We start from the raw sequence: 10,423 nt of genomic DNA, 5'->3' as shown, positions 1-10,423 counted from the left end.
AAAGATGAACAAGACACCAGAATCAAGCCAGGGTTTGTGAGCTAGGGAAGAGTTCTGGACACCCTATGGCATGGTGAGAAGCACCTCGGCTCTTGTATATTGTGAATGGCAGTCAAGGAAAAAAGGAAGACCTAAAATTCTTTCAACAAGTGTCCCAGCTGGTGCTAAAATGGCAAATACAGAGAACGAAAATGTCAAAGGTAGAGAGGCAGTTGCCTGGTAGCATGAAGATACGCCTGGGAAATGCGGGCTTCTCCATGAAAGGTGAACAGTACAAGCATTTCTGAGGAGCCACAAGTGGTGAAGCTTTCATCAGAGTTATGATTCAATGAGATACAGATCACGTTGGTATTAGTGTCAAATTTTTACTTTAACAGTGTTATAAATGACTCTAGACCATTAAATTATTGAGAGTCAAAAGGGAGCATGACTTTTTCAGTTGTACTCAACTGTCCTTCTTAGGGGAAGTTGTGTACTTCTCGTGAAGTTGGCTATTGGGGTTCCAAACCTCAGCAGTGTATGACGCTTTTGACCCTTTAAGCTGTGTGTGCCTTGAGAAAGAAAGTGGCTTCTGCAGTTTTTTTAAAAAAAGTATGTTTAATTGTTGTACATCTTTACAGCATACAATGTTTTTTCAAAGGATGTATGCAGTGCATGTCAATCAAGTCAAGGATATTATCATATAGATCATTTCAACAGAGAACTTTACATTCTTGTATCTGTTAAATGTTCTTTTCCTGAGTTCCTCCTACCTCCCGCCTACTCCTAACCATTCCCTATTTATACAGTCTCTGGTATCTGACTAGCCTTCCCTAATATTATATCTTCAAAACTTTCAATTTCTGTCAGAGTGTAGACATTTGGTACATATTCAGTGGGGACATATAATCTTTGTCTTTCATAGTCTGACTTGCTTCATTTAGCATTAAATCTTCCATTTTCACCCACTTTGTATCAAATGACAGGGTCTCATTTTTTTATGACTGAGTAGTATTCTATAGTGTATATGTGTCACATTTTTTCAATACAGTCATCTGCTCTGCTTCTTTTTTTAAATCTTGATTTCCTTTGTGCTGAGAAGGACCAGGACAAGGACTGAGTGCAGAGCATGTCCTGACAGGTGGCCCTCACTCTCAGGGTTGTGCAAAGAAGATTTTCTTTACATTCTGTGTTCCTGGGCCTCACTGGTCTCAGCCTAGTCCTGGCCCTTGGGTCTAACACAGGGCCTAGATCACAATTGGAGCTCATTAGTTGAGTAAAGGGATAAACAGAGGCATTGTACAGGAAAGGGTACACTCATTTAAAAACTCAAAAATGGGTTTTCATAACCTTTAAACAGAAGGCTTATGCTGATATATTAATATGATATTTAGTAAATGTGGGGCACCTCCAGGAGCTTAATAATCTCTGGTAACAGCCTGCAAGAAAACAAGGACCTCAGTTCTCCAATCACAAGCAATTAAAAATTTCCAATAACCAGGTGAGTTTAGAAAAGCACCCCATACCAAGGGGACCAGTTGGCGTAATGGCTATGTCACTGGACTCCTGTGTAGTTGACTGTGGTTCAAGTCTCAGACCTGGTGGCTTCAACTCACGCTAGGCGTGTGTGCATGCATGCCCAAGATCCTAAGAGGAGAATGGAGGAGAAGGGATTGAGGCGTGGCCATCCTCCCTGGGGGGCGATTTCTTGTTTTCTTGTCTCTCTGTCTCTCTCTCTGTCTTTCTGGCAAGTGCACACACCCTATAGCAAAAACCTCTAAACAACAACAACAAAAAAAAAAAAAAAAGAGAAGAAAAAAGAAAAAGAAAAAGCATCCCATACTTCACTTGACATCCCAGCCCAGCTGACTCCTTGATTTCAGCCTCACAAGACCCTGAACAGAGAATCTGGTCACACCATGCCTGTATTTTTTTTTTTTTTTTGGTGGGGGGTGGCAGGGGGAAACAAGGAGGATTCCTGTCTGTTTATTAAAGCCTTTTATTTCTGGTGGTGTCCTTGTTGGCTGAGTGGGAGAGCCACATGATGGTTCCAGAACACTTTGGGGGCTTCGGGACTGATGCTGCTCATGACCAAAAGTCCCCCCAAAACTGAAGTTCTGAGTTGCTGAAGAGGAGCTATGAGGCATTTGCTCTGCACGGGGGTATGGCAGAAGGTGCGCTTTGGTTCGGGGGCGGTTTCTGTTGGAGTGGATGGCTATGCCTCAGGTCTTGGTGATTAATTGGGTATCTGAGTCCCTCAGTCTCTGGTCTGTTTTTTCTTGGTAGGCACAGCGTTCATGGGTCAGCAAGCCAAAAGCAAGGGCTTATCTGTGAGTTCTGCACTGATCTGGATCAGGAATTCCTCAGAACAGGATAACGAAACCTTCAGATTTCCACTCGAGGGAGATGGTGTCTGGGCAGGCCAGCTACCCTTTCTCCTCCTCATTCTTGGTAGGAGTGGGTGTCATCCCCATTTGCTCCTTCTGCCTCCCCTTCATACCTGTCCCCATCCCTCTTTGGGGGCAGTCCACCATGCCTATACTTCTGATCCCTTTTTATCTTTTTTTAGTTTTTGCTATAGGGCCTGTGTGCTCCCTAAAGAGAGCAGACAGAGAGACATACAGAGGGAACTCATACTTCTCCATTCTCCTCTCAGGATTTTGGGCACACATGCACACGTGCCTGGTTTTTTTTTTTTTTTTTTCTTATGTGTGATTCTTAAAAAATAATTATTTTATTTAACTTTATTTTGTTTTATTTTCCGATTTGATCAGAGAAAGAGAAGGAAAGTGAGAAAGCAAGCTGCCCGGTCTGGGTCTTGAACCTTGGTCAACCATGTGGGAGCTCAGGGCCTTTAACCACCACATCACCTGCTGGTCCCCCTTTTGGTATGTTTTTCAAGCAGCCAGATCCAGGGCCTTGAATCACTCATCCAGCCATGTGGGATCCAGCCACCTTAACCACCACACTGCCTGCTGGCTCATGATCCACTTTCTCACTGGCTGTCATCAGGGCCTGCTCTGAGATCCCAGAGGTAATACATTTATGTTGTTTTAAACAGATAACCTGGTATCAGTTTGTTACACATCATAGGAAGCTAATATGACCTCCTTTTTTTGTTTAAAGAATTATTTTATTTAACTTTATTTATTATTATTATTATTTCTTAATTTGACCAGGGAGAGAGACTGAGAGAGACAGAGAGTATGTAAGAAAGCAAGCTGCTGGGACTCAAACCATGGTCGGCAATGTGGGAGTCCAGCGCCCTTAACCACCATGCTACCTGCTGGCCCCACAACTCCTTTCTAAAACTGATCAGTTTTCGTCTCCTGGGACCCTTTGCCTTATTAAAAATAGCTTTTATTTGGTTGTTGATAATATTTTCCCTTAGTGTTGATAGATCTCTTTTTTTTTTTTTTTTTTTCCTCCACCTTTTCCCCCTACTGTTTCCTTTTGGAATCTACACAGTCATTCAAATCTGTTCCACACACATTATTATTTGAACACTCTACAAAGCATCCCCAGGGCACACTTTGTTGTGAGGCCACTGTTTCCATCCTTCCAATCCACGTTTGGGGCTTCTGAAGCTTAACATCATGTTTATTACATAACAGCAAGACACAAGCCAGAACAACTTGCTGCTGGGTTTTAAATATAGTAACAGTGACTGCCCAGACCTGCATCCACTCTGTGAGCTCAGGCCTCTTGCCCTCGCCATTCCACCAATCCACATCCTGACCTTGAAGTACCCCATCGAGCACAGCACTGTCATCAACTGGGATGACATGGAGAAGATCTGGAACCACACCTTCTACAATGAGCTGCGTGTAGCCCCCAAGGATCATCCTGTGCTGCTGATCGAGGCTCCCCTGAATCCCAAGGCCAACCTGGAGAAGATGACCCAGATCATGTTTGAGATCTTCGACACTCCAGCCACGTATGTGGCTCTCCAGGCTGTGCTGTCCCTGTATGCCTCTGGCCATACCATTAGCATCATGATGGACTCTGGTGACAGGGTCACCCACACCGTGCCCATCTATGAGGGGGTATGCCCTCCCCCATGCCATCCTGCGTTGGGACCTGGCTGGCCGGGACCTGACAGACTACCTCATGAAGATCCTCATGGAGCACGTCTACAGCTTCACCACCACAGCCGAGCGGGAAATTGTGCGTGACATCAAGAAGTTGATCAATGTCCCTCTAGACTTTGAGCAGGAGATGGCCACCACAGCCTCCAGCTTTTCCCTGGAAAAGAGCTACGAGCTGTCTGACAGGTAATCACCATCGGCAATGAGTGGTTCTGTGGTCCTGAGTTGCTCTTCCAACCATTTTTCCTGGGCATGGAATCTTGTGGCATCCACAAAACCACCCTCATGCAGTGTGATGTGGACATCTGCAAGGATCTGTACACTAACCCAGTCCTGTCCGGGGGTACCACCATGTATCCAGGCATGGCAGACAGAATGCAGGAGATAACCGCCCTGGCACCTAGCACCATGAAGATCAAGATCGTCGCTCCCCTGAGCGCAAGTACTCTGTGTGGATCTGTGGCTCCATCCTGGCCTCGCTGTCCACCTTCCAGGAGATGTGGATCAGCGAGCAGGAGTATGATGAGTCTGGCCCTCTGTCGTGGACCGCAAGTGCTTCTAGGCAGACTGTTCCTTAGTTGCGTTACACCCTTTCTTGATAAAACCTAACTTGCGCAGAAAACAAGATGAGATTGACATGGCTTTGTTTTTGTTTTTGTTTGGTTCTTTTTTTCTTTTTTTTTGATATTCTTTTTTGTTTGTTCTTTTTTTTTTTTTTTTTTTTTTTTTTTGTTTGTGTCTTGACTCAGGATTTAAAAACTGGAAAGGTGAAGGTGACAGCAGTCTGTTGAAGCGAGCATCCCCGGAGTTCTGCAATGTGGCCAAGGACTTGGATTGTACATTGGCCTTTTTTTTTTCATATTCATTCCAAATATTGTGAGATGCGTTGTTATAGGAAGTTCTTGCCCTTCCAGATGCTGTCCCACTTCTCCTGAAGGAGAATAACCCAGTCCTCACCCAAATACACATATTGCTTTTGTGTAAATTATGTAATACAAAAAAAATTTTAATTGTCACTTTAATACTTTTTTATTTTGTTTTATTTTGAATGATCAGCCATCATGGACCCCCAGTTTTGTCCTCCAACCTGAGATGTATGAAGGCTTTTGGTCCCCCTGGGAGTGAGTAGGTGTAGAGGCAGTCAGGGCTTACCTGTACACTGACTTGAGACCAGTTAAAAAAAGTACACACCTAAAAATGCAAATAAATAAATAAATAAATAAATAATAAAAAGCAACAATAGAAAATCTTTTCCAGACTTGAGGAGGAGCCACTTCAAGTCTCTTCTACTTTCAGCAATTTTCTGGTCTGTTGAATAAAAGATCTAAAAGTGGCTCTGAAGATATTTAAGTGTGCTCACAGAAAACTCGCCACTCTGTCAGACACAGTAACAAGGCAGGAAGGGGGAGAGAGAAACGGGTTGTGGGATTTGCAGGCAGCCTCTCGAGATAGGATGGCCTGTGTGCAAAACACTCTCCGAGGAAAACAGAGCGCAGAAGTGGAGTCCTTCAAAGTTGTCACCATAGTAACATGACTCTGGCACAGAGCTTGTCCCTCCCTTTCGGTCCCTTTTCTAATAAGGGACCATTAACAGTCGTATTTGTTGGAAGGGCTCCTTTAGCTAAAAGTGTTAAAAACCAACTCGGTCTGGTTTAAGAATAGAAGATTCTTGGCTCATGTGAAGGGTTGGGTGAAGGCTGCGTTGCTCCCCTGGACCTCTCCTGTATTGGTTTCATTCTCAGGCAACAAGGCCCCACACAGTGCCCCTCATCTCCCACCCCACCCTGAATCTCTGGGCTCACGCCATGGGAAAAGGGGGTTCTTTCCTCTTCCTATCATCTACCCTGGCCTGAGCAGGTGGGCTTAAGTGATGCGTCTCTCCTTCAATCCTTCAGTCAATGCTGTGACCAGAGATGAGGTCCACTGTGGGGCCATGATGCGGCCATGCCCACATCAATAGCAGGAGTGAAAGGTCACGAGGACTGGGAGTTGGGGAATGTGGGCCCCCAGAAGGAAACCAGAGTGCTGTTAGAAGATGGAGTGGGCGCTGGATGGGCCAGAATAACAAATGTCCTCCAGAACCATCCACCTATTCTAATTGGGGATAGAGCTGGGAACGCTGAGGCTGGCAGAGACAATGGGGGGTGGGCGGGTGGTGGTGGAAGGTTTTTCCCACTTCTGTGCTCACAGAGCCCCCAGAATCCTCTAGTTCATCTGTGAGGAAATGCACTTCCTCGGGTCAGCAGCCTGGAGTTGGAGCTACAGTGGAAATGCATACCATAGTTTTGTTTGGCTGGCCCCGGGTCTTTGTTTCCTCCCTCAGCTCACAAAGTGGCAAGCATTTCTGTATCCCTCTGTTCCTTCAAGTGGACTGCTTCCTGCATACATTGAGGGTCAGATGAGGACTTCACATTGGAGGCCTGGTCTACCATAGGCAGAGTAGAGGGTATTCATATACAGCAAGAAGTGGGGAGGCTAGAGTGTGCTTCGGGCTCTTGAGGGCCCCGATGTTCCTCCATCTGTTACTTCTCTCCATGGACCCATGGAGTTGATTTGTCCCCATTCACATCCTGTTGGGCCTGCTACTTGGCAGCCCTTCCTATATCCACTTCCTATGGATTTTCCTCTGTGCGTCTTTCAGGGATGCAATGACCCCTGTTCTATTGGTTGAGCTCTGGGCTTTAACAAACTGCAAGAACACTCACGAGCCAGTGTTCCTGCTACCCTTGAGGGAAGATTCCATTTCAGCTTAGCCAGAGCTACTTTTCTCTTCTATCAAAGTGCTAAATCATTTTTTAAAGAATTATTTGTTATTATTTTTCATTTTTAAAAATTGACCAGAGAGAGACAGATTGAGAGAGAGAAAGTGAGAAAGCAAGGTGTCAGGCCCAGGACTCTAACCATGGTCAGCCATGTGGAAGTCCAAAACCTTAACCACCATGCCACCTGCCCCAGAGAGAGAGAGATGGGCTCAATGCTATAATCTTCTAGGTTCCAGTAGTTTTTGCCATAGGGCAGATGCCACCAAGCCCCACGTTAAACAATTTTTGTTGGGGAAGACAGGAGATTTTCATGATAGAAGATAAATATTTGGAAATTGAACTTTTGCAGCTGAGTGTACCATATGCAAAAGAAAAGTGCCATTTTATTATTTTATTGTTATCAGAGTCCCTTACAAAACCATGCCAAGTACATCTTAAAATGTACCCTACAATAGTAGGATTATATCTATTTGATTTGATACTTAAATCATTAATTTCATATTTAACACGGGGAATGAGATTAAATGGTTCGTTTATGTATCAAACTTGTATTGATCGACTATTTACTGAACCAAGGAACAGATATTTAACACCCATTTCTTCTCCTCCACAGTTTTCAATCTATTAGATGATGTAAGTGAATAGCACAAAAATAGCTAGATGTGGCTGAGTATCAGGATCAGTTGTTTCATTAAAAAGACAGCTTGCTCTAAGTTCACCTCATTACCAGCTTTAGAGTTTTTACTGAAATGAGCTAAGGTTTGGCTCAGGTGTCTGGTATAAACAGGATCACTCAGAAGCTCTGAATACCAGGAACGATTCTGGAGGATGGCAAGGGAACCGTAGCATTCATTGAAAGGGATCTTTTTGCTTCAAAATGAATTAAGGATCATTTGACTGCTCTGCAAGAAGCTGTAGAAAGTCCAGTGAAGAAAATGACTAAATCATTGGTGATTTTTTGGCTTTTAGCAGAGCGGGAAGAAAGAGCACAACAAGCAACAACGCAATTGATAACATCAGAAGATCAATGACTGCATTAGCCATCTGGAGAACTTATTGCCAATAGAGTTTGTAAGAGAATTCATAGAAGAAATTGATCATGTTAAGTCCAACAGAGGGATGTCTCACATTGCAGTGGCAACGATGGGCCAGTATGTGATGGACATTGACAGGATCTGCTACAGTCACCAAGGAGAGGCATTTCTCGAAGACCTGGGTTCCAAGTCTAAGCATCTCTGAGATGGGCTCTGATTGGCCAGTCTTTGGTCAGGATTCACCCTTGGGCCAACCAACTGGGACCTTGGTTGTAGGATTATATCATATAAAATAGTTGGTGATTCTGTAGCAGCCTTGCTATGGGTGGGTGTGGTGGGAAAGTTTTGGGTTGTCAGGAAAGTCATAACACATTTTTTATTTTTAGAGGTTTTTGTCTTAGGTGTGTGCAATTGCTGAAGAGAGAGACAGAGATGTGAGAGGGAAAGTGAGAAATCACCCCCACGGGGGGCGGGGATGGCCATGCTGCAATCCCTTCTCTTCCATTTTCCTCCCTGTATTTTGGGCATGCACGCACACGTGCCTGGTGTGAGTTTCAAGCCACTGGGTCCAGGACTCAAACAGTGGTCAGCCACATAGGAGTCCAGCGACATAACCACTAGGCAATCTGCTGGCCCCAATAACACATTTTTACATAGAAAAATACATCATGACTTTCCCAATGAGTTAATAACTGTGAGGAAGTTTTGTTCACTGGGAATGAAATGAGGTGTCCATGATGCCTAGCTTTATCTGGGGGAAATTTCAGTGGCTCAACTTCAATTTGCTGTCACTCAGCATTAATGTGCTTGTATGACTCTGAAATTAATCCCAGTTCTAAAAAAAATAAAATAAAATGAGCCAGTCCCCACCTGGACTGCCGAAACTGGGTACTTCACTTCCCCCTGCACCATATGAGTCCCCACGATTGTAACCTGCCCTAGTAACTCAGTACTTCTAGAACGGGACTCCTTGGTACCTACGTCTGGAGCCTGGAACCTACCCTGAGCCTGGAACCATGACCTAGCTTCACCATCTACTAGAAGACCTCCCAAAGCGGTGCACATCACTTTCTGACTCCCCGGTTCCCAGCTGCCCTGCTTTTATCTCTATGTCTACTCTACCTGCTAGGGGTAATGGAGCCACAATGAAAACTTCATGAAGACTCTGCAAGACATGGCTCAGTGTGGAACCATGTAGAGACTTGGCTAAGCAAGCCAAGCAACCATCACAAAATGGTGAATGACTGAGAGCTTCATGTTCTGGAGGCAGTCAGTGCTGAAGCTGTCTGGAAGAGCTGGGTGACCCCCAGAGACCATCTGGGGAGTTCTCACACTTTTCCTGAGTTCTTCTCCCCATACTTTTGGCAAAGGAATTTGAGCTGGCTGGAATGGCTGGGTGAGGTAAAGAAAGAAAAACCATGCTTGACAGCTTCAGACACCAGAATAACAAAATCTTACTGTGGATTCTGCCGTGAATGTTCAGCTAATTCACAAGAATGTTTGAAATCCACATGTAACCTGCCAATCACATGCAAACTGACAGATGGCCAGGGCTTTGCATTTTCCTAGATGCCACCTGAACTTCAGGAACCTTCATGGTCTTTGCCATCTCCTCCCTTCCCTAGGGGGCTGTAGAGGGGAAAAGGAGCAGTGACAAAAGCTTGGCAGTGGACTGATGAGTGAACACGTCTTAGACCAAAACTCCCCTCTAGGAAGTGGAAAGACAGTGTGGCTTCTGTGAGTTTCCTGGACTCCCAGAGATGACTTCTGATACCGAAGTCACAGCTCACTGTGGCACCAAACCACAGTGCTAACGTGGTGTTACCTGAAAAGATTTCTCCTACTTCAGGGAATATTGATCAAAACACCCAGTTTTTCAAATTCCAGGAACAGGAGGAAATGATCACCTTCAAGGTACATAGTCCCTGGTCTTTAGAATCACTAGATTTTTTCCCTTTAAGCTTACTCTCATAGTTATTAACAATATATTGTATATTACTTTAAAATTGCTAAGAGAGTAGTTTCATTTTTTTTTTTTTTTGGAGAGATTTTCATTGTAGGGCACGTGCGCTCGCCAGACAGACAGAGAGAGACATAGAGACAGAAAGCGAGAAATCACCCCCCAGGGGGGATGGTCACGCCGCAATCCTTTCTCCTCCATTCTCCTCTCGGAATCTTGGGCACGCACGCACACACGCCCGGCGTGAGTTTTAAGCCACAGGGTCCAGGACATGAACCGCGGTCGACTAAGTGGGAGTCCAGCGACATAGCCATTACACTAACTGCTGGTTCCCAGTAGTTTCATATTTTTTAATTGCCATATGGTGAGTGCTCTTTCCAGAGAGAGATGGAGAGAAAGAATGAAAGGAAGGAAGGAATGAAGCAAGGGAGAAATCACCTCCCATGGGGGATGGTCACACCACCACCCTTTCTCCTCCATCTCCCCCTCCTGTTGGATTTTGGGCATGCACACATGCCTGGTATGTTTTTCAAGCTGCCAGTTCTGGAACTTGAACTGCGGAGTCACCATGTAGGGTCCAGCTGCCTTACCTACCAGACC

General features: G+C 44.9%; 1 pseudogene; it reads left to right on the top strand.

The window, feature by feature from the left end:
* The first annotated feature begins 2,271 nt into the window (after positions 1-2,271).
* LOC102472276 (actin, cytoplasmic 1-like) lies at positions 2,272-4,692 on the top strand (annotated as a pseudogene).
* Positions 4,693-10,423: the final 5,731 nt, after the last annotated feature.

Source organism: Tupaia chinensis, unplaced genomic scaffold, assembly GCF_000334495.1.
Source record: "Tupaia chinensis unplaced genomic scaffold, TupChi_1.0 Scaffold145367_1, whole genome shotgun sequence".
In the NCBI taxonomy this organism is placed as follows: domain Eukaryota; kingdom Metazoa; phylum Chordata; class Mammalia; order Scandentia; family Tupaiidae; genus Tupaia; species Tupaia belangeri.
The sequence above is the reverse complement of the archived record's forward strand: the minus strand, read 5'-3'. Positions and strand labels throughout refer to the sequence as shown.